Raw genomic sequence first — 25,670 nt, 5'->3', positions numbered from 1 at the left:
ATGGGCAAACAAAATATAACTGAACAACCTTTTCAACGTTTATTTGTAGATTTTTTGGGTCCGTATCCTCGTACATCTGATGGTAATGTTTATGTGTTTGTATGTTTAGACCATTTTTCCGAATTTGTATTCTTGAAACCTACACGTAAAGCAACTTCAGCGGAGGTGGTGACATTTCTGGAACAAGAAGTCATCCATATATTCGGGGTACCCGAATACATCCATTCGGACAATGGAAGAAAATTCGTTTCAGGAACTTTCATCAACCTCCTACAAAAATACGGTCGGTTCTCTAGATCGTAAGATCATTTATTAACGAAAACCAAAAATCTTCGGACCAACATATTAGTGATGCGGCGTTTGCACTTCGAAGTGCTGTCCACTCCCCAATCAACATGACGCCTTATCATGCCACTTTCGGTATGCATATGATACTGCATGCAGCATCATACGAGCTATACCGAAAGTTGGGGCCACTGAAGGATGTTGATTGCGAAGTGGAGACAAGTGGTGATAGATTGCAGTTACTGAGGGACAAAATTAAAAGGGAGCTGAAGTTAGCACACGAGCGTAGTAAGAAAGTGTATGATAAGAGAAGTAGGGACGTTAGGTTTCAAATTGGACAAGTGGTATACCGCCAGAATTTTAAAGACTGCTTCCAGATTGACAATGCCAAGCTGGCATCCAAGCAAGTCAAATGTATAGTGCTTAAAACAAAAGGAAATTCAATGTGCGAGCTAGGGGATACTAACGGGAAAAGAATCGGGGTATGCCACGCTAAGGATATATGTACGAAGTAAATATTATACGTTGCATGTTATATGTTGCACGTCGAATGTTAAATGTTAATAATGTGTTTGTCAAATGCCTGACTAATCTTCTGCTTCTGACGACATTATATTTTGCATGCTTGACGATTCCCATATCTGACTATTTTCTTTGACGTAAGATTTTTAAACTTCTTACACCCAGTGATTTTTTTACATTTATACACCTACTTGACCATTTAGTAATTATTAAACCCCTACTTATTTATTTATGCAATTATTTATTTTTTTTATATTTTTTAGTCAACTAGCAATAGTCAGCAATCTGTGATATTTTTTTTTCTCAACGACCTTAATCCTAACTGTGATATATTTTGCTAACAATATTGATGACTTAGACTACTAAAACTATTATATTTTTTTGTTTGAACCTAGAATTATGAATGAATTTGTGACATATTTAGTTAGCAGATACTTAGATATTGATGTTGTAAGTACGTGTTGCAAGTACATGTGGCACATACCCATCTACAACTTGCCTTTTTTTACTTGCCTGGCATTAAGTCGTCGGTCGAAGCCACACATTGGGGTCGATGAGGGAAAAGACGTATAGGAGGCTGCGTATGAATTTCTTTTACGCACACGCTCCATGGAGCAAGCACCATCGGCAGATGCGAGCCTGTTACGCTAGCCTTAAGACACATAGATACATATGTCACCGGCAACCGTACTAGTTCTTGCGTGACACCATTATCGACAAAATGTATCTGCGCGTGTTGCGCAGCATAAGTGGAAGGAGGCCTACATGTACAGGTATGAATGTGTGCATGCGCAAAAAAACGAAATACTGCGTGGGTGTGAATTGAGTGCAAGTGGTATGAAATTCCGTTTAGATACGAACTGAAGGCGTACCGCGGAAAATTCAAAGTTAAGTGAAGAAAAAAAAATAATTTTTTTAAAATCTCGTATGTTTGGAAAATGTTCTCGATTCCGTTTAAAAAATAGCATAATTGTAAAGTACAACAACGAGAAGGAAATTCCGTTGGACATCCTGCCACCGGTAATGTACTGTTTATTTAACTAAATTCCTTAAAAGAAGAAAAAATCTTTTTTGTGTCTTTTGCTAAAAATTTAAATTTGATAATTATTTCATTCTCATTTCAGAAAAATATTCACTTTTAAAATTGAAGTTTAGAAAAATTTAAAAGCTCAACATCTTTCAATTTTATTAACCCTTTCTTGTACGCTCAAATTGAGTGAAGGTTCCCTTTTTTGCAGACATTAAATTTTGGAAAAATTATTTTTTCTTGCACGGTAAAATTAAAGTAATCCCTTAAAATAAAAAATAAATGTAAGGCGCGATAACCTCCGAAGAGATCTAAGGCCGAGCTTCTCTTCCAATTTGCGTCGTGCTCCTTTTGATTTTCCCTACAAATTGGCCGGACGGGACCTACATGCTTTATGCCGACTCCGAACGGCATCTGCAAAGCAGATGAGTTTTCACTGAGAGCTTTTCATGGCAGAAATACACCCGGAGTGCTTGCCAAACACTGCCGAGGGGCGACCCCGCTTAGAAAAATTTTCTTCTAATTGAAAAATCTTATTTCTAAAATTTTGATGTTGCTTTGCCCGGGAGTTGAACCCAGGGCATACGGTGTGATAGGCGGAGCACGCTACCCATCACACCACGGTGACCGCCCTTAATCCCTTAGTTCACATAAAATTCAATTTATGTCATTTCACATTAACTTAAACCTGACTTAAAAATTTTTTTTATTAAGCATAAATCGAAAAAAAAATCTTTAAAATGCAGACTAAAATTAAAAGAAAAGAAAAAATTAATTAGTAGAATAAAATAAAACTTTAGTGAATTTAGAAATTAAATTAAATATAGTTGATTTAAAGTCGGAAATTAAATTAATGGAAGAAACCTAAAATCCTGAATTTGTTAAACCATCTGCATTTCTTGATTGGAAGTAACAATGAATGGCGGCCACCGTGGTGTGATGGTAGCGTGCTCCGCCTATTACCCCGTATGCCCTGGGTTCGCACCCCGGGTAAAGCAACATCAAAATTTTAGAAATAAGGTTTTTCAATTAGAAGAAAATTTTTCTAAGCGGGGTCGCCCCTCGGCAGTGTTTGGCAAGCGCTCCAGGTGTATTTCTGCCATGAAAAGCTCTCAATGAAAACACATCTGCCTTGCAGATGCCGTTCGGAGTTGGCATAAAACATGTAGGTCCCGTCCGGCCAATTTGTAGGGAAAATCAAGAGGAGCACGACGCAAATTGGAAGAGAAGCTCGGCCTTAGATCTCTTCGCGTCTTACATTTATTTTTTTTATTTATAACAATGAATGATAAATTGAATTGAAAAAAAAAATAATATATATATATATATATATATATATATATGCTATTAAATGAAACGTTAATGTGAATTGAAGTCAAAATTATAGTTAAATTAGATTAAAAATTAACTAAAGTTTAAATAAAGGGGAGTTAATTAGAGACCAGCAAATAAGCGAATATGCAATTTGTATACTTGGATATAAAAAAGGAATGTTTAAGTTTGTTTACCGGAGTAGATTGAATGTTATACATTAATTTAGTTTAGTATACAGAATACATGAACCAAAATTGGAATAAAAAGAAAAAATATGTGCCTTTTATTGTAAACTGATGTAATATGAAATTCTAATTTTCTGAGATATTATGATACAATATTATTAACTGGCTGACGACATTATGTTCAGTCTCGTATTACACTCAATGAGATGAAACTAGCGGAAATAGATGTATATGCATCTTTGTTTTATAAATTTTGCTAATAGGAAATACTTTGATTTTTAAATGTAAGATGAATCAATCCGAAATAAATCTGTATATGTGACATAATACAAACATGATTTATTTACTATTATTTTTATACTACACCGATGTATTCAGAAATACTCCGTATGAATTTATTCTGAAAGTTGCATTTGGCTGCATAATGTTTTTATAGTAAATTGAGTTAATTTTAAATGAAAAATGCAGAGCAAAAATATAGCAAATTCTTCAAACTATTGTAAAAATATTTTTTAACAGAAAATTAGCCACCCACTTCAGTGCCTTGGAAATTAGCCGGAGAATTCAATGACATAATATGACAGAACTTGAATTGCATTCTCCCAAAAAACTTAAATTTTGAGTTACATCTGTTTACAATAAGACGAGTGATATATACTTCTATAGTTCTTTTATTTTTCCATCAAAAACACAAATTTTATAAAACTGCTAACGGCTACTTCCTAGAAGTATTAACTTTGGAATTACACAGGCAACCAATTTTAGACCAAGTCTAAAGACCCAGATCTATTTGGCGTCATTTTTAATTAAAAACAAAAAAAAAATCATTCATTTATTCTCTTTTATACACTTCAGTGCCACCCACTTCAGTGCCTTGGAAATTAGCCGGAGAATTCAATGACATAATATGACAAAACTTGAATTGCATTCTCCCAAAAAACTTAAATTTTGAGTTACATCTGTTTACAATAAGACGAGTGATATATATTTCTATAGTTCTTTTATTTTTCTATCAAAAACACAAATTTTATAAAACTGCTAACGGCTACTTCCTAGAAGTATTAACTTTGGAATTACACAGGCAACCAAATTTAGACCAAGTCTAAAGACCCAGGTCTATTTGGCGTCATTTGTAATTAAAAACAAAAAAAAATCATTTATTTATTCTCTTTTATACACTTCATGAAATATTTATTTGAACGGGGACTTTTACAATTGCCACCGGGCTTTGCATGCGTTTCATTTATGGGCTCATAAAATTGCCACATTTCACTTCTTTTTTTATTATAATTTGCTCTCATCTTTCACTCGGTATTTAAACGCATTTTTAATAAATTAATACAACCAAATTTTCACAGGCAAGCAGATAAAAATGTCGTTTATAAAAATATCATTTCAAAATAACGTTGCCTGAAAGAGCAAACTAGCTAAAAGTAAACACAACCGAGAGAAGAATTGTCGCTTCATGAAGAAATATCGCCAATCACTGATATATTTGGATCATTGTGGATAAGACAAGTGTGATAACTTCTGCATAGATGTCAAAAATACAAATAGAATGGATTACCGTATTTGTAATTGACTATCGCTGTCTCATTCTGTATCTCTTTCTATCACCCGCTGAAGATAGCCGATCCTATGCGCCGCCATATTGAACACGATGTCAAAACGCTAAAAAGTAGCCATATTGAACATCCTGTCAGGCATTTGACACACACTTGTTTTATCCATAATTTTGGATAGCTAGTAGTGATGAACGATATTTCACTATCGGTGACTGCATCGCCGCTATCACTATTAGTATTAGAATTTCGTGCTGAAGGAAAATCGCCACCCACTGATATTTGGATATCTATCACTAAAGATATTTTTCATTCGCGGCGATGAAATCACCGATAGTGAAATATCGTTCCAGCACTAATAAAAATGAACATGCAATAGCAGAAACAAAACTGCAGCAATCTTCAACTGGAGGCGAGCCATATCGGAAACGCAAGGTAAAATATAAACACTTCGTTTTTTTTTAATATTGTAAATTTATTTGAAAAAGATAAACGCGAAAAGATTTAGTTAGTTACATGCTGGCTATTGAACACAATTTAAAATTTTGGATTTTACTACTTTTTCTTCATACATAAATCCTTCCAAATAAATGAACGTTTCTGAATTTTGAGAAAAATTTAATATTTCTTCTGTCGTCTGATTAGTTTCTAAATTTTGACTTCTGAAATTTGACTTCTGAGATTTGACTTCTGAGTTTTGACCTCTGAATTTTGTCTTTCTGAAAAAGGGGTCTGACTAATGTTTTCTGAGAAAATGTGTTTCTGAATTTTTGTTTTCTGAATTTATTGGGGGCACCGTTAATTCAATTGTAGTGTTGTTTTTTCTAAATCAATTATACCACCAACAAATCCTCAGTCTTGTTGTGAATAGAGGTAGGTGTCCGGCATTGACTCATCATAAAGTTGGCCGCCTTAGAGACAATGAAACTGAAAGATAAATATTTTACATATGCAAAATTCTTATGTCTGTTAGTTTTTTTGCAACTCACTTGAAATACCACATGATTACCGAATATATGTTTAATGCATTGTACTGCATATTCATATTAATTGACTATCGCTGTCTCATTCTGTATCTCATTCTATCACCCGCTGAAGATAGCCGATCCTATGCGCCGCCATATTGAACACGCTGTCAAAACGCTAAAAAATAACCATATTGAACATCCTGTCAGGCAGTTGACGGATAAGGTATCACACTTGTTTTATTCACAATGTTGGATAGCTAGTAGTGATGAATGATATTTCCCTATCGGTGATTGCATCGCCGCTATCACTATTAGTATTAGAATTTCATGATGAAGGAAAATCGCCAATCACTGATATTTGGATATCTATCACTAAAGATATTTTTCATTCGCGGCGATGCAATCACCGATAGTGAAATATCGTTCCATCACTAATAAAAACGAACATGCAATAGCAGAAACAAAACTGCAGCAAGTTTCAGCTGGAGGCGAGCCATATCGGAAACGCAAGATAAATTATAAAGATTTCGTTTTTTTTAATATTTTAAATTCATTTGAAAAAGATAAACGCGAAAAAATGTTTGGATTTTACTACTTTTTCTTCATACATAAATCCTTCCAAATAAATGAACGTTTCTGAGTTTTGAGAAAAATTTAATGTTTCTTCTGTCGTCTGATTACTTTCTGAATTTTGACTTCTGAAATTTGATTTCTGAGATTTGACTTCTGAGTTTTGACCTCTGAATTTTGTCTTTCTGAAAAAAAGGGGTCTGACTAATGTTTTTTGAGAAAATGTGTTTCAGAATTTTTGTTTTCTGAATTTATTGGAGGCACCGTTAATCCAATAGTAGTGCTGTTTTTTCTAAATCAATTATACCACCAACAAATCCTCAGTCTTGTTTTGAATAGAGGTAGGTGTCCCGCATTGACTCATCATAAAGTTGGCCGCCCTAGAGACAATGGAACTGAAAGATAAATATTTTACATATGCAAAATTCTTATGTCTGTTGGTTTTTTGCAACTCACTTGAAATACGACATGATAACCGAATATATGTTTAATGCATTGTACTGTATATTCAGTTTCGCTTTCAGTAAGTTGTATGGGCGCAGCGATACGATGTATGGGCCCCGAAACTTGTATACCCGGTAATTGCGATAAGCATGCATCGCTTTCTTCCTCTCGTGTGATTTTCGCTGAAGGTGGCGCTAACAAACAAAAATATTATTAATTGAAATTTGAAAAAAGAAACAAACGCACGTCTAACTCACTATTTGAAATCAACATTGCTTCATTTGCGACTTCCTCTTTGACAACCCTTTGGTACAAATCGTGAATATAAAGGAAACCCTCTTCTGGCGATCAACACCTTTAGTTATTTTTGCGCATGAGTTATACCACAAAGATGACGCCTGCCTGTCTGTGCTAGTACTACCGTAGCGAAGGCATGGTCCTTCGCAAGCACATCGCTAACCTGTGTTGGCAAAAGATATGCAGCCCAATTATAAATATACCCTCGGAATTTTGTTCTCACGGATTTTTTTATCCCCGCGGAAAAATTTCTTCAACACTGGATCACAAATTTCAACTTTTTTTCTGCACCAGAGACGCCATTATGAAATTCCTATGTAAAATCACCCCCCTGATTCCGAAAATCAAGGTTTTTGTTTAATTCTATGGTAACGTTTTTGAGATATTTAGGAATTACCGTTAAAAAAAAAATTGGGTCCACTTAATCATATATATCCCAAGAACGAATTGAGCAATTCCGGTTTGAAGCTTTTAAAAGGTAATAAAATTTGCTATAAACTGTGCATACAACACTTTTTGCTAGGCCCTTCAGATTCAAAGATAACAAAACTCATTACGGATTTTTTCAATTTTTTTTGTAAAAATATAAAAAAATTTGTATTTTGCGAGGAAGGATCTCGAAAACTTTTTATTGTTTTGCATATTTTTTTTCCCTCTAAGCTCTGTTTTATTACAAAAAAATAAGCTTTCATTCAACAAAGTCGATGGACTAATACAAAAGTTATAAGCATTCAAGAAAATATATCCATTTAATACTTAAGTACCCTACTGGTACATATATGTTAGTATTCGTATATCAGTTAGTTAGCAGGTAGATTTTCGAAGGGTTTTTAGATACAAAAAACTGTTAGTGTCGTTTTCTCAAACCCAGGTACATTTCAAGCAAGAGCATATTTTTAATGTCCGTCAAGTTAGCACTACCACTTTGAAATTTCAAACTCAAATATAGCTAATTAATTACCGTTTTTTAACCGTTTTTTACCGTGGAATCGCGAAAATTACCGCTCGAATATTTTTCAAGTTAACCCCTTGACGTCAAGTTAGCACTACCACCCCGAAAACCCGATTTCAACTATTTTTACAATCAAGCCGGTTATGTCAGTAATTGCCGTTTTTTCGCCATTTTTTACCGTGAAAATTAAAAATTGATCGCACTAGTATTTTTCAAAATATTCCTAAAAATTCTGTTTTGACCGTCAAGTTAGCACTACCACCGCTGCAACTTGGAATTGGCAACAGCTAGCTTAAAACAAAAAACGACAATAATTGCCGCTTTTTAACCGTAACTGATATCCCCAAAAAGATTTTGGATATCATTATTATTTTTTAAACTATGGCCCAAAATGTGCTAAAAACATTTGAGTGGGTGGGTGAAAATGAAAAAAAAGTATGCCAATAATTCCCGTTTTTTACCGTTTTTCACCGTGGAAACTGAAAATATACCGTTCGACTTTTTTTAAAAATAACCCCTGGTAGTGCTAACTTGATGCCTATATAGAACTACCACCCTAGTAACTTTTGAGTGGGTGGGTGAAAATGCAAAAAAAAAGTATGCCAATAATTCCCATTTTTTTACCGTTTTTCACGGCGGAAACGAAAAATTTACCGTTCGACTTTTTTAAAAAATAACCCCTGGTAGTGCTAACTTGATGCCTATATAACACGACCACCCTAGTAACTTTTGAGTGGGTGGGTGAAAATAAAAAAAAAATTATGCCAATAATTCCCGTTTTTTACCGTTTTTCACTGTGGAAACGAAAAATTTACTGTTCAACTTTTTTAAAAAATAACCCCTGGTAGTGCTAACTTGTTGCCTATATAGCACTACCACCTTAGTAACTTTTGAGTGGGTGGGTGAAAATGAAAAAAAGTATGCCAATAATTCCCGTTTGTTTTACTGTTTTACACCATGGAAACGAAAAATTTATTGTTCGACTTTTTTAAAAAATAACCCCTGGTAGTGCTAACTTGATGCCTATATAGCACTACACCCCTAGTAACTTTTGAGTGGGTGGGTGAAAATGAAAAAAGTATGCCAATAATTCCCGTTTGTCTTACCGTTTTTCACCGTGGAAACGAAAAATTTACTGTTCGACTTTTTTAAAAAATAACCCCTGGTAGTGCTAACTTGATGCCTATATAGTACTACCACCCTAGTAACTTTTGAGTGGGTTGGTAAAAATGAAAAAAAGTATGCCAATAATTCCCGTTTGTTTTACCGTTTTTCACCATGGAAACGAAAAATTTACTGTTCGACTTTTTTAAAAAATAACCCCTGGTAGTGCTAACTTGCTGCCTATATAGCACTACCACCCTAGTAACTTTTGAGTGGGTGGGTGAAAATGAAAAAAAAGTATGCCAATAATTCCCGTTTGTTTTACCGTTCTTCAACGTGGAAACGAACAATTTACTGTTCGAATTTTTAAAAAATAACCCCTGGTAGTGCTAACTTGATGCCTATATAGCACTACCACCCTAGTAACTTTTGAGTGGGAGGGTGAAAATGAAAAAAAAATATGCCAATAATTCCCGATTTTTACCGTTTTTCACCATGGAAACGAAAAATTTACTGTTCGCTTTTTTAAAAAATAACCCCTGGTAGTGCTAACTTGACGCCTATATAGCACTACCACCCTAGTAACTTTTGAGTGGGTGGGTGAAAATGAAAAAAAAGTATGCCAATAATTCCCGTTTGTTTTACCGTTTTTCAACGTGGAAACGAACAATTTACTGTTCGACTTTTTTAAAAAATAACCCCTGGTAGTGCTAACTTGACGCCTATATAGCACTACCACCCTAGTAACTTTTGAGTGGGTGGGTGAAAATGAAAAAAAGTATGCCAATAAATCCCGTTTGTTTTACCGTTTTTCAACGTGGAAACGAACAATTTATTGTTCGACTTTTTTAAAAAATAACCCCTGGTAGTGCTAACTTGATGCCTATATAGCACTACCACCCTAGTAACTTTTAAGTGGGTGGGTGAAAATGAAAAACAAGTATGCCAATAATTCCCGTTTGTTTTACCGTTTTTCAACGTGGAAACGAACAATTTACTGTTCGACTTTTTTAAAAAATAACCCCTGGTAGTGCTAACTTGATGCCTATATAGCACTACCACCCTAGTAACTTTTGGGTGGGTGAAAATGAAAAAAAGTATGCCAATAATTCCCGTTTGTTTTACCGTTTTTCAACGTGGAAACGAACAATTTACTGTTCGAATTTTTTAAAAAATAACCCCTGGTAGTGCTAACTTGATGCCTATATTGGACTACCACCCTAGTAACTTTTGAGTGGGAGAGTGAAAATGAAAAAAAATATGCCAATAATTCCCGATTTTTACCGTTTTTCACCGTAGAAACGAAAAATTTACTGTTCGACTTTTTTAAAAAATAACCCCTGGTAGTGCTAACTTGATGCCTATATAGCACTACCACGCTAATAACTTTTGAGTGGGTGGGTGAAAATGAAAAAAAGTATGCCAATAATTCCCGTTTTTCACTGTGGAAACGAAAAATTTACAACAATTTTACAACAATTTATTTAATAACACAGTGGCAGTACATATAAGACAGTGGTATTTTAAAAGTACATCAATCAGCTTAAATTAATTACCATAGAATGGCTAACATCGATTAGAACTATAATTAAATGATCTTATATCTAACAAGAAAAATTACATGCATTAATTAATAATTAAAAAAAAAAGAAGTGTATAATAAGAATAAATAAAAGAGATAGAGAGATATATAGAGAGGATATAGAGGTTAGCTAAGACAGACAGAATTGAAGTAGTAGATAATATATCTGATACAGTCGTCGGGAGCAGACGTGTTTAAACTCGCTCTGTGTATTTCACTATTTTAACGCAATAAAAAACTGTGTTAAGTGCACAGGTTCGTGTGGTGATGTTGATCACCTAATTTGTGGCTTTTGTAATGCTAAAATGCATATTAAATGTGCGAATGTTAGTGAAAACATAATAAACATTTAAAAAAAAAACACAATAATCTGTTTTACAGATGTGACAATTGTGTTGTTGGTCTGCCGTCAATTATGCAGTCGAAAATTGCGGAGACTCAAAAAAGTCTTAGTGCTCTCAGTAGCTTTATAAAAACTTTGAATAGTGATATTCAGCAAAGTAAATCTAAAGATACACACAATGTTCGTCAAACGCGGTCAAAAACCAAAGTCGTTGAACTAAGTGAGAAACAAGCACAAAGCGCAATGCCAACAAAAAGCATTGAAATCTCCCACGCGCTCAGTTCCGAATGCTATTGATGTTGTTGCTGTAAGTACGAGTCATGCTGATGGTGTAGGTGCTGCTGTCGATGGGTGTTCTAGTTACGCTAGTATCGCTGCCGCTGCTTCTGACGTTGCTGAACCGGCCGCTTCCCTTACTTCTGCATCATCAGTTATTGCGCATCCCAGTAAACAAAAGAAGAACAATTCTGAAAATGTGATCAAGAACAACCAAAAAGCGCGACCTTTAGTTGTTGGTATGCTAATTTGTATGTTTGTGTACGGTACAAATGGCTGCATTTATAGTCATTTAAGTCAACTGTAAGTGAGGAAGCAATTGTTGACTATGTCTCAAAAGCTGCGAACATATCGCCTTCATTGATTCGATGCCAAAGATTGGTAAAAAAGGTCGTAGATGTCTTTAATTAATGTTAATTTAATGTTAATGTTAATTTTAAACTTGGTGTCTTCCCTTTCAACTATAACAAACTGCTTGATGCGTCAATATGGCCATCGGACGTAAAAATTAGGCCTTTTCGTTTTTTTCAAAGAGGACTGACGCAGAAAGCGAGTCCATAACTGTTTCATTGAAACTGTTCGTCCTTCCAAGAAGTCGTTGAAAATATATTTTCAAAATATATCAGGCATGAGAACTAAAGCCCCTGCTGTATATTTTGCTACCCCGAGTGAGGACTATGACCTGATAGTTCTTGTAGAGACGTGCTTAACCAAAGATTTCTTTGATAATGAATTTTTTGATAAAAATGTATACAATGTTTTTGGCAGAGACCGCGATAGTGTAAGTACGAGACTCTGCCGAGGAGGAGGAGTACTGATTGCTGTGAGAAAAGAGCTACAATCCTCCGTGGTTTGCTGAAATATCTCTTGATCAGGTCATAGTCTGTGTAAGAGTCAAAGAGAGTTTAATTGTTAGTGCATCTTATATTCCACCTAATAGTCCAGATAGGGTATACGAAGCTCATGTTTATAATATATTGCATGTTTCTAGGACAAACTTGGAGTCCATACTCTGTATTTTAGGATACTATAATCTAAATAAAATTATCTGGAGTTAACTTCCGGGTGAGAATACTCTCATACCTACGAATATAAATCAAGCTAATGAAATGTATGTAGTTGGTGGTTTTTGTAGCTTACAATTAGTACAAATCAATAATTTTGTGAGTTCACTTGATAGAATCCTAGATCTCATATTTGTTAGTAATGATCTTAATTATAATTTGATTCGTGCTTGTTGCCCGTTATCTAATACTGATAAACATCATGTACCATTGATCTTGGAACTTAAATTTTATGAGTTTGGACGTATGGAATATAATAATGATGTTGGTTTCAATTATAGTCGCTGTGTTTTGTTTTGATTAATAACTTAATCTCAAATATAGATTGGCAGTCTCTTTGTTATTTTGTTATTTTGGAAATAGTTATCAACAATATCCCTCGTTTTCCAGCTAGGGTTTACAAATTGCCATGGTATAATAAAAATCTAAAGAGACTAAAAAATCTCCGCAATAAATATTATAAACTTTTTAAAAATTTGGGATCCCTTCAGTTCAAGCAAGAATACTTAAAGTATGTGAAAGAATTTAATTGCCTTGATACATTTCTATATAATCGATACATTCTTAACTTTGAGAATAATACTAAATAGAATCCTAAATCGTTTTGGAACTTTATTCGTTCCAAGCAGTCCGTTTCACTAATTCCATTGTCTGTGACCTATCAAGATAAGATTTCGTCATCGCCTAGTGAATCTGCTAATTTATTTGCGGAATTTTTTAAAGCAAACTTTGCCACTGATAATTCGTGTACTGACGATGGAGCCATTTTGAATAGGATAATCCCTTCCTTTAACTTCTCTTCGTTAGTTCTCAATATTGACGACATTACGCTAAATATTCAGACTATCAAAAATTCAATGGAATGTGATTTTCAACAATTCTCATCGTTCTTTCTAAAGCAATGTGTTGGTTCCATTGCTGAGCCGTTGTTGCATTTATTCAACTTATCGTTAAGGTCGGGAATTTTCTTAGATGAATGGAAAACTGCTTTTATCCAACCTATTCATAAGAGTGGTAGTAAAAATGATGTTACCAACTATCGTCCAATATCGAAGATTCCGGTTATTTCTAAACTTTTTGAGAAAACTGTGATGAGTAAATTATTATCATTGGTTAAGCATTATATCTGCCCATATCAGCATAATTTCATTCCAGGACGTTCGACAGTTACCAATCTTGCTATTTTTTTCAAATTATTGTATCTCGGCTTTCAAAGATGGCTGTCAAGTTGACTGCATCTATACAGACATATCTAAAGCTTTTGGTAGAGTATCTCACAGAGCTCTATTGGCAAAATTACAAAAATTGGGTTTCCATTCCGCATTTTGCAGTGGATATATTCCTATTTATCTAACAGAGTAAATTTTGTTGTCATTAATACGTAGCAACCTCAGGTGTGCCTCAGGGAAGTATCCTAGGCCCTCTTCTTTTTATTCTTTTTATAAATGGCGTGAGTGTTTGTTTCAAGCAATGCAGTTATCTCCTCTACGCTGATGACTTAAAAATCTTTTTCAAAATTAAGAATGAGTCCGATGCTCTCACTCTTCAATCAGAGTTAAATAATTTTAATGGCTGGTGCTGTAAAAATATGCTTGCACTTAATGCCAACAAGTGTTACTGCGTAACGTACTCAAAATTATATAATAAGTTGATTTCAACTTATTACGTCAGTGATATGCCTTTAGTTGGGGTGAACAAAATCCGAGATCTGGGTATTGTATTCGACTCATCGTTAACATTTACTGAGCATCTAAATTTTATAATCCCCAAGGCATATTCCCTATTGGCCTTTATTAAGAGAAATGGATCTGAGTTTAAGGTCCCATATACTAAAAAGCTATTGTACAATGCCTTTGTACAATCTAGACTTGAATATGGTTCCATAATATGGAGTCCCTAATATGAGGTAAATAAGAAAACGATTGAACGTGTACAAAAAATATTTATGAAATACTGTTTATCTGATATAAGATTTGATTTGCCCCTCCCCTCATATATCTCAAGGTGTAGGCTAATAAATCTGCATACGTTAGAGAATAGAAGGGTTATCTCATAGATAATATTTATCTGCGACATTATTAATGGCAATATCGATTGTCCCATGCTTTTGGAGTCTTTGAACTTTTACGTTCCATCACGGAATTTGCGGCAACACAACATGTTTTCTATTCATCAGTTTAAGTCTAATTATGCTCTAAATGGGCCGATCACACGCGCTCTAATTGCCATCAAATGATTAAACAATGATCATTGTATTGATTTTTCCGTTCACGCTTTTGTTTTAAAAACGTGTTATTCTCTATATTATGTTAATTTTTTAACACTTTCTACTTATATATAAGAAATTTTTGTTAATATAGTCTGTAAGATTATTGTAAATCATAGACTTAAAAAATAAATATGAAATATGAAATATAATCGCACTCACTAACACGACTTAAAGTAATTGAGGATGGTTGCCTTGTAGTTACCCCTATTCAGCACAGATCTAACAGACTCAGGGATGTTGTTCCAGAGCCTGACAGCATTTATGAAAAACAGTCTGGAAGATATCAAGTAGTTATATTTTGGTACATTCAGATTGTGAAGTCTTAGGGATTTCGTCGTATTTAACTTTTCATACAGATACTTTGGGGATTTCCATATTAGTAATTTAAATATTTACATGCAGTTTCTGGCAGCAAGAAAATCAAGTATACTATAACCCAGAATCTCATTCCTCCAAAGGGATATATGATCAAATTTATTCAGACCATAAACATAACGGGTAACATTATTAAATAGGACATTGATTTTGTGGGCAGAAGTTGAGTCAAGCTTGCCGTAGACAAGTTCGGCGTATGTTATACGAGGAACGATAAGCTGTATAGCTAATTTACGCCTGGTTTCTAACGGTGTAAATGAGACAGACATCCCAGTCTACGCAGAACGCAGTATACATTACTGACAACACTATTAATGTGATCGGAACAGGTCAACCTAGAGTTGATGACGAAACCTTAATTTCTAATTTTGTTTGTGAGCTGCAGAGCACTAATGCCAATAAACAATTCTGGGATATTTTGGAGACTCACTACACTATTACATATTGGCAACACAAATGACTTAGACGCATTTAGGCATAAACTGTTATCACTTGCGATATAGCAGACAAATCACAATTAACCTTATAACATAAATCCTCAACAAGACCAATTCGGTTAGACAAATACACTTGAATGTCATCGGCATATGCATGCATATTAACATATTTACACACTGAGAGAACATCATTGATAAATAGACTGAACAAAAGAGGCCCTAGGACAGACCCTGCGGAACACCAGCTGATACTGCCTAAAAATTAGAATATGTTTTCTTTCCCTTTACCTTTTGCACTCTGCCACTACGATAGCTCATCATAAGTTTTAGGGAGTTGTCCGAAAAACCAAAATAATTTTCAAGCTTCATATGTAAAATATTATGGTCAACCATGTGAAATGCTTTGGAGAAGTCCAAAGGCATACAAGCGTTAACGACCCATCATCAAACTTTACTCTTACATCATCAAGGACTTTCATCATCGCAGTGGAACAACTGTGCTTTGGCTTAAAACCGGACTGTAGTGGGGATAATAAATTGTGGCGCTCAGTATATGATGAAATTTGTGCTGCCATCAAAGACTCACATACTTTCGCCAGTGCTGGTAATATGCTGGGGCCCTGTTCGCTAACTGTGAGTTTTAAGGTGTACACAAGAAATTGTGTACGCTTTGAAATTCTGATTCTGTAAAGCAAAACTGTGAACAAAAAACTCACTGACAAAAACTTCGTGAGTTTTCTTGGCAGCCAGTGTACATTTTTATGACATTCAAAACTCATATCCACTGTTGCAGAATGACATTTTTGTTTTCATGGCGTTTGATGAATATTTTCTCACTGACATACGACTTTTACATTCAGCGCTCATTCAGCAAAACAATGTGCGCAATAATTTACAGAATCGCATGAAAGTTTAAAGTGTAAATTGTGTGTGCAAATGAGTTTTCAATGAGTGTACATTTTTCAGTTTTTCACAGTTAAAGAATTGACCCCCTGATCGGCCTATAGTCTCCAGGAGTACTAGGCGTACTTTTCTTGGCCACTGGAAGTATTACTGCCTTTTTCCACTCAGCTGGAAAACATGATGTCGTAAAGCAGTGGTCGATATTGTGGGTAATGGTACCCAGGATGAATGGCAGCACTAGCTTAACGAATTTTAGAGAAATTCCATCGTCACCAACAGCATCGGATTCAATGTCCAAAAGTGCTCTCATCACATCACACTCACTTACTGTTCGACTTTTTTAAAAAATAACCCCTGGTAGTACTAACTTGATGTCTATATAGTAGATATATACGCCGCCGCCGCCGTCGATTAGGGTCGTTTTTCGTACGCCGCCGCCGAATGTCAAAAATATCGGCGCGGCGGCGGCGGCGTCCGGCGCGTTAATATATTTTCTACTCGTTTAAGACTGTTTATACTATGTTCAAACAGAAAAATAAATTGAGGCTATTTCGATTTAAATTGAGTGATGTTCATACAACTCTATTTAGCTTACACAATAGTAATTTGATAGCTGGTTGGCTCATCTCTACAGTAAGAACATATCTTTGTTGAGACTGTCAAAATGTGCGTGTTGGTATTAGGTGAATGGAATGGAATGAAAACATAAAACTTTGAAATTTTTGTGTGTTGTAAGAAAATGTGTTCAATGTTTTGGTTTCATTTTGATTTTGCCATCTTCTTTTGACAATCCCTACTCCAGTGAAATGAAAGACATAAAATCAGCTGATGAGATGAGCCAACCATACAGTTCAGCCATGCGTAACTGACTTTTAAATATACTCAATAAACACACTTTCCAATGTTGCATTTGCAGTTTGAAACAATTTATTACGCAATTTTTTTTAAATTGGCAATTTATTATTACAATTTATTATATGAAAAATTGCGTAATAAATTGTCCAAATAGTATAAATTGCCAATTTGGTGTGTGTTTGAACCTAGTATTAGGCCATTTATTGTTCATGTCGAAAATTGGTCGGATATAATCGAAAGTGGTATCAACGGATGCGCATAACTGCCAGTTATAAGAAAGTAATTGCGAAATTTAACTCTTTCTAACTGTTCAATAGTTATTTAAAAAAAACAGACGTTTTCGATGTCACGGACTTTGCATCACCCAATTCACCAAGTTATTAAAACGAAACTCTAAAAGAAAAGTTATATAATAAATTTATATGCCTACTTTGCATATTTTTCCAAAAAATAATGAACAATGAATTCAAATAAAATTACCCAAGGTGTTTCAAATTGTTTTCAAATTGTCCTCAAGTTGTTAAAAAAAGTAAAAAAGGTGCCGATTTTTTAAAAAATTTTATATTGCGATTGGCTGAAAGAATAAGTCAAATCAGTGATGCAAACTCCTTTAGTAGGTTCTAAGGACATAAACACTCCTTTGAAATGATTCTTACCTCATACTTAAGTTGAGGATATATGTACCTATGAGAAGGTTTGGAAAAATCATTTGGGCTTACATTCAAAAATCTGTTGTTTATTTGCGAAACTATATAATAGCGTCTGAAATGTTAATTTTAATTTTCACACTTCATCCTTCAACACCCAAGTCTCCCGGTTTGACATAAAGATGGCGGCCCTATCTAAAATTAGTCTCCTGGAGTGAATCACATTGATTATAGCCTATCAACCAAGTTTAAATATCACCTACACGTTACGGCTCGTTTTACAAATGTGAATACGTAGGCACATATGTATATGTATTTACCAGGTGAGGCTTTGTCAAACCTTTCTCAAATACTATTTTTTTAAATAGAAAAATTAAGCTTTTTAAAGTAAGAAAAGCCTGTGGCCTAAACATACCGGCCCCCTTGCCGTAAGCAACAAAGAAAAAAAATGAAAAAAAAGGAATGCCACGTGATCGCACGTCCAGTAAGGCGCTGTAACGAAATAGGGCAGTGCAGATGCGGACTGCAAGCACCGCATGCCAGATGGTTGACCTCACGTTTCGCTCTCCTGTGGAAAAAGAGAAGAAGTTATTAAATATACGTACGTGGTTTTGAATTCCGTGCATAATTACTTACTTACTTAATTGGCGCTTAACCGTCTAAACGGTTATGGCCGTCCAACAAGGCGCGCCAGTCGCTCCTTCGCTCCGCCAACCGGCGCCAATTGGTCACACCAAGGGAGTTTAAATCGTTTTCCACCTGGTCCTTCCAACGGAGTGGGGGCCGCCCTCTACCTCTGCTTCCATAGGCGGGTTCCGATAGAAACACTTTCTTGGCCGTGCATAATTACTTAAATGTATATAAGATGGCGCATGTGTGAGTCGTGAAAATCGGATATTTATTTTTGGTAGGCTCCCGAGACCACCAACCCGAACAAGGTCGGGTCATTTCGGCGTAAATGTCAGCGCCGAGTGTAAGCGGTATTGGTGATGAGCGGTAGAATTGTGGATCCGCCAACCCAATGAACTCAAAGGGCGCGGCAATCTTGGGGTCCACATTGGATGGTAGACTCAAGCGGTAATGGCTTTCGACGACAGCTGCTTGGGTTGTTATGCGCGTCGACGCCCCGAATTTGCGCGCAGTATGAGGGTGCATTGTCCATGTCCTTGGCTCTCCAATTGTAAGTCGCGTACCAGCTCTGCATCGACGATCGTGCTGGTGGCGCAGGGATCAATAATGGCCCGGACCAGGTGTAAATGCCCACGCGATTCGATTCGTACGATGGCCGTCGTCGCAATGGGCACGAAATGCCGCATGATGGGCGATGGAGTAGCCTGGAGCAGCCGCCCTGTCCGGAAGCCTTCCGGCGTGTTGCGCGATAGCGTCCTTGTACTTTGGGCTTCAAGTGAGTATGGCGTCGATTTATTTCGCCGCTGCTGTCTTTCGCGTTTGGATGGCTTGGTGGGGCTTCGTTGCAGTCCGATGTCGCGGCGCCGCCAATTAAATTGATGGTTTCGAGCTTTCTTTACTTCCTACGCCCTTCGTTCGTGCTGCAACAGCGGTCGGAAACTGCGCATCCGATCCCTGCTCGTTGACGGTCTAATTTCTGATTTTGCTCGCTCTTCCTCCATTTTCGCTCTCTCTTCCTCCACCTGCTGAGCCCAGGATTTAGCCGGCCCCGAGTGGTTGATGGACAACGCGTCGTCGGACGTGTTGTCTTCGTCGTTTGTGGTCGTCTTGTCGCATACCGGTCGACGCTCATCTAAATGAAGCGTGGTGTGGTGCTTCTCTTGGCACCTCTTGCATCGATACTTGCTGTTACATTTGTCCACGCGGTGAAAGTGCGATGGACAGGTTGGACAGTACTTATGCAGAAGTACTGCCCGCAAACTCTCTTCTGGAATTTTTTACGGTATTCGGCACAGATCCTAAGGCTATGATCCCTGCCGCAGAGCTGGCAAGCAACGTCGAAACGCTTTACGCCTCCCTCTGACTTGGCCAATAAGGTTTGGTACCGGGTCATGATCTGAAAGAATATTGCCCAAATTGAGGTTGGCGGAATGTTGTTTGGGTGGCGTAAACAAAAAATCATATCAAATATATTTTCGCAAAAGAAAAAAAATTTTTTTTTATTGAAATAAAATTTAATTGAAATAAAATATTAAAGCCCATAAGTAAATACTTATGTGCGCGAAGAGATGATGTGGCTGGTGCTTTAGCGCATTTAGTACAGTTTACAATTCGATTTATGTCGGTAGATGTCGCCGAAGTGGTCCCCAAATTTATTTTTGATTTTTGGTGAACTTTGTTTTCATAACAAATGGCCTGCCACCACACAGAACGGTTCGATACCTGGCTAAAAAGTATTACAGAGTTGCACATCCACCATTCAACATTATTTTTGACGTGTATTGTCGATAATGTTGAGATTCGTGGAATTACGTATTTTAAATATCGACCAAATGAATGATTGATCGAGATATGTAATACGCGACATGTGTTGCGTGTAGCAGCGCGTAAGGCATAATGTCGGTAACGCAGTGCATTGACAGTCAGAAATGGAGTGTAGTACGTGATGTGTAGTGTAAAGCGCGAGCTGTCGTGTGGCATGCTGTGCGCGATATGTCGTGCGGCATGTAGTGAGTGATGTGTAGTGCGAGAGATGATTGCGCATGAGGCCTAATTTTTGTATTGCAATAATCATTGTGGATTCACAATGATTGCAATGCCTTGACTGTTCGCAGTGGGTGTAGAGATTCTGACGTTTTCTAAAATTTCTCATTTCCTGAATGAAAAAAATGTCATTGATCTAAAACACGCGGTGAGTATGGAGGCTAGAAATTGTAATCTCTTTTTCATTAATTAATTTTTGCTCTTTTATTTGTGACCACCGTGGTGTGATGGTAGCGTGCTCCGCCTATCACACCGTATGCCCTGGGTTCAACTCCCGGGCAAAGCAACATCAAAATTTTAGAAATAAGATTTTTCAATTAGAAGAAATTTTTCTAAGCGGGGTCGCCCCTCGGCAGTGTCTGGCAAGCGCTCCGATTGTATTTCTGCCATGAAATGCTCTCAGTGAAAACTCATCTGCATTGCAGATGCCGTTCGGAGTCGGCATAAAACATGTAGGTCCCGTCCGGCCAATTTGTAGGGAAAAATCAAGAGGAGCACGACGCAAATTGGAAGAGAAGCTCGGCCTTAGATCTCTCCGGAGGTTATCGCGCCTTACATTTATTTTATTTTTATTTTATTTGCATAAGCTGAAAAACAAAATAAAGAACTTGGTATTCATGTGGTGCCAATGGATTACATAGAATTTATTAATAAATTATGCCAACGATCCATTTTGGGTACGTTTACGTTGGATTTCTGTTGGGCTATCTGGGTGGCCATGCTTGTATGTGTCATACTCATTATCATTGATGCTCCGAAATGTGCAGCACCTGAACCATTACCATGGTATAAAAGTGGTCTTCTCGCCAAATTTAATGACCTACAAGCAAGTGCCAGTGATATTGATATAGCCAAACGTATTAAAGCATCCGGTGTCATATGAATTGCCACCTGCACATACATATTTAGTCCAAGAACCAGATATAGAACAAAAGATCAAAGATGTTGTTGAAAACTACGATACGAGGGGAGTTAATGTTATATTAGATATAACACCAAACTATGTGCCACGCAATTCAACACTCTTAAATGAAGCCTTGGTAGATAAATTAAAACATTCTGCTTTGATTTGGAAAGAAGATGCAAAATCACCAAACAATTGGCGTTCACTTGAGAATGGTTCAGCTTGGGATGAAATAAACTCAGGCAATTATTTACTCTCACAATTTGGTGCTGGCTTATATGATTTACATATGAATGATAGCAGAGTTAAGCTTGCATTTGAAAATTTTCTTAAACATTACTCTCATTGGGCGTTGACGGATTCCGTTTGAAGAATACAAAATTCTTTTTACTTACCGACAACACGCCAGATGAGGTACCCGCTTCCGAGGGTAATTTCGTACACAATGAATATGGATTTTGGACACATACATAGCACGTTCCAAGAAGGACTGAATTTAAAATGTTTGTAAAGAATATCACAGCTGATGCATTCCTATCGGTGGCTGATGATATTCTACGTCCAGATGTTTATCGCACCCAAAAATTGTTAATGGAGCATCGATATGCCAATTTATGGGCAATTTGTACACGATTTGCGTACAAATTTAAACGGGAAAAAATTACAAAATTAATTTACAAATACAATGAATGCTGTTGACAATGAAACATGGCTACATTGGAACTTTGGTGCTGCGACCCAACAGCTGTTGCGTTATTTGTATCATTATTGCCTGGTATTCCGATAGTTTATAATGGAAATTCTTCACTCTTCAAGGATATGCGTGTGGATGTGGTTGATGGAATAAAGCAGCTGCGTTTGTCACCTTCTTATATGCATGGAGAATATCATTTATATGATTCGGACCAATTATTTGCTTATTCCAGAATTAAGTCTGGAAATCCCGGTTACTTTGTTGCTTACAACCCATTCAGCGTGATTGTGAAAGATCATTTCACTCATCCATCTTTCCCGATAAAATGTCGGTGTATGCTTTAAGTGACAACTACAACAACTCAGATAGTGTAGTGAAATCAAAGGTGGATACCAAATCGTTGGAAGTTTCGCCTGGTGCTACAATTATATTAACTTACGTGGCTGTAAAATCAGAGTAAATGGATTGTCTTTACAAAAAATGGCATAAAGATATTTAAGATCGTTGTTTTATGCATAAAGTAACGATTATTTAGGGTTAAAAAATTTCAAACATTGGAAAAGCTCCCAAAAGGTTGGCAGTAACATTGGAACATATACTCCCTAAGCAGCTTAGGGCCTGAGTAAATTACAATGGGCAGCCTGCGCGATGGTGTTTGGCCCTTAACACTGTTAGCTCTGCATAGTCTATTGCGGCAATTGTGTATCCCAGGAGTTCAGAAAGGTACTGACTTGACTTTGAGTTCTTCACACAGTCCTATTGTAAGCCATTCAAAGCTAAAGCACGCTTTCCATAAGTGTGTCAAACATAAGAAGCGTCAGGAAATTGAATTGATGGGATCAATGTATGAACAAAGCTGCCAGCAGTCACCCGTTGGCCATTCCATTTTGCTGAATTGCAATGGATTATGGTGAATCCAATCAACATACAGAAGGTTATTATCTCTTTATGACTTGCAAGAAAAATATATCAGGTAAGGCTTTTGAAGAAAATTAAGATATTTGTGATGCTTTACAATTAAATTTTGTTAAAGGTACTTTGTCAATGAACCCCTGTATGGCATCAAATTTCCATGTCCTACTGCAAGGGGACCAGACATTATATACGAACGAAGGTGAAAAACTAACAAAAAATATATTTTGGCTCCCAGTTCACATTTCCCAACAATAGCAAGAAACCAACCGATATTCATGGGAACAAGGATGATAGTATGGAAGTAAAGAAGTCCGTCGATGTATCGAACATTCTATCAGAAGGTAAATTATGGAATTTAATACAGCTTCATCAAACTTATGCAGCTAGTAATTGGCCTATTCGATATTCAGCAATTAATCTGCTGGTTCGCATTTAGCAGTTGCTGGTCGAGCTGAGTTAGCACATTACTCAGTGGTGACAAAAGGTGGAAATTAGTTAGTAACGAGTCACAAGAAAAAGATTTCGTGGTATCTGGGGGTTTACTTTGATGGAAAGATTTTATTATTTTGGGGTGCTAATCACTGTTGGATCGCATCGAAGAAATACGCTGCTATTCTGAGGAATACAAATTGGATAACCAGTTCGCGTCCAAGATTCAGGTTCGCGCTCCTGTAATTTCATTAAACATCTACTTTGAAATCAGCTGATGACATTTTTTTGATGGCGTTGTTAGCCCTTTTGAGTTAAAACTGCAGGATTCTTATTCCTTAAGTGTCAATGGCGCTTACGAAATAGATGTTAAAAGTATATGTATACATCCAGTGGGTATAGTGTCCCTCCCGGTTACAACTTTGCGAAATGATTTATCAGTGAAGTCTTCATCTACTTCACCTGATACAGTTGAAACAATTATTAGCAACGTTTGTGGACGAATTTTGATGATTCAAAGGGAATCACGTAATAGTGTAATAAATTCTCTAATGGCGTCTTGCCTGGTTTCGTGTGTTGGATGCTTTTGGTTGTCTAATGCATTGGAGAAGAATCCGATGCGTGACTGCTTGTGGTTGTATTCTGGCGCTCATGGACTGTGCGCATGGCTGCCAATCTTGCCGCCTATTAATGAGCAAATACGGGAGGGTTCACAAAGGTTACACACGTTCATGACCAAGAGACTCATGTTATCATTTTCCTTGGAATTATATCCGCTGGTGATACTCTTTGATAATGCAATTGCTTTAGGTGTAGAAAATGAAACAACATTGTACACAAGTGAAATAAGTTACCATTTTGCTTTTTAGAACGAAAGTCGCAAGTATATTTACATGAAATCCTTCGTCAGTTAATTAAAGAAATCTTGGGTATAGTGCATGGGAGATAGCCTTATTGCTTTAAATGGTTGAAAACAATTTTTAATTTATAATTTATTTAATAATGTGAAAAAGTTTAAACACCGTGACATCAGCTGTGTGATAAATACGCACGGTGAGGTGGGGGAGGTACGGGGATATTCCGGTGACGATATGACTAAAATTCTGGGATCAATTCTTACATTTAATTATCTTCTGAACAATTGCGTGGTGGCAACGGCACACTAAAGCAATTGTTGGAAGAAGTATTCTGTGGCAGATAGTGAATCCTCGTTTGGGTTTTGTTGGCTTCGTTCGGGGGAACGAGAGCTGGGTTATTTAGAATAAAGGAATATGTACTATTAAAGTTCATTTTCCTTGTCGTTGGGCGGAAGTAGTACCAATTTCGCGATTGATCTCATAATTTCTCCTTTAATTGTATTGACGTCAACAACACGTACATGGTTATCGGAACCTGGGTATGTGTTGACGATTCTCCCCATTCTCCACTCGTTTGGTTGTAGGTTATCCTCTTTTATGACGACTAGATCCCCGGGCTTTAAGTTGGACTGTGGATGTTTCCACTTCGTTTTTGGATTTCGGTGAGATATTCCGATTTCCATCTTTTGCAGAATGTTTGATGGAGGGCTTTCATCTTCTGCCATCGGTTTACAATTGAGGCAGGGTTTTCACTGCAATCGAGTTCAGGTGAGGCTAGAAGATTCCACCTACGAGAAAGTGGCCTGGAGTAAGCGGCTCCAGGTCGGAAGGGTCACTGGATGAGGGACTGAGGGGCCTAGAGTTGAGGCAGGCCTCAATTCGACATAAGAGGGTAGTAAACTCCTCAAAAGTATATTTATGATCGGACGCGATCTTTTTAAAATGGGTCTTAAAATTTTTACCCCCGCTTCCCACAAACCTCCCATGTGAGGAGCGCTTGGCGGTATAAAATGCCATTCTAAAGGGTGACGGCTATATTTATTCAAAGTTCCGTCCCTGGCTTCACGCAGAAATGCTTTAAACTCGGATTGTAAAGATCGCGAATCTCCGACAAAGTTAGTACCATTGTCGGAGTAAACGTTTTTGGGACAGCCTCGTCTAGATACAAATCTGGCGAAGGCAGCTAGGAAGGACCCGTTACTAAGGTCGTTTGTCGC

The 25,670-nt window shown here is 36.7% G+C and overlaps 1 pseudogene; it reads left to right on the top strand.

Annotated features, from left to right (window-relative positions):
- Window positions 1-11,109: 11,109 nt before the first annotated feature.
- Window positions 11,110-22,717, top strand: LOC137243159 (uncharacterized; annotated as a pseudogene).
- Window positions 22,718-25,670: the final 2,953 nt, after the last annotated feature.

Source organism: Eurosta solidaginis, chromosome 3 (genome assembly GCF_040869045.1).
Source record: "Eurosta solidaginis isolate ZX-2024a chromosome 3, ASM4086904v1, whole genome shotgun sequence".
Classification (NCBI taxonomy): Eukaryota; Metazoa; Arthropoda; class Insecta; order Diptera; family Tephritidae; genus Eurosta; species Eurosta solidaginis.
This window is presented reverse-complemented; position numbering and strand designations above follow the sequence as displayed.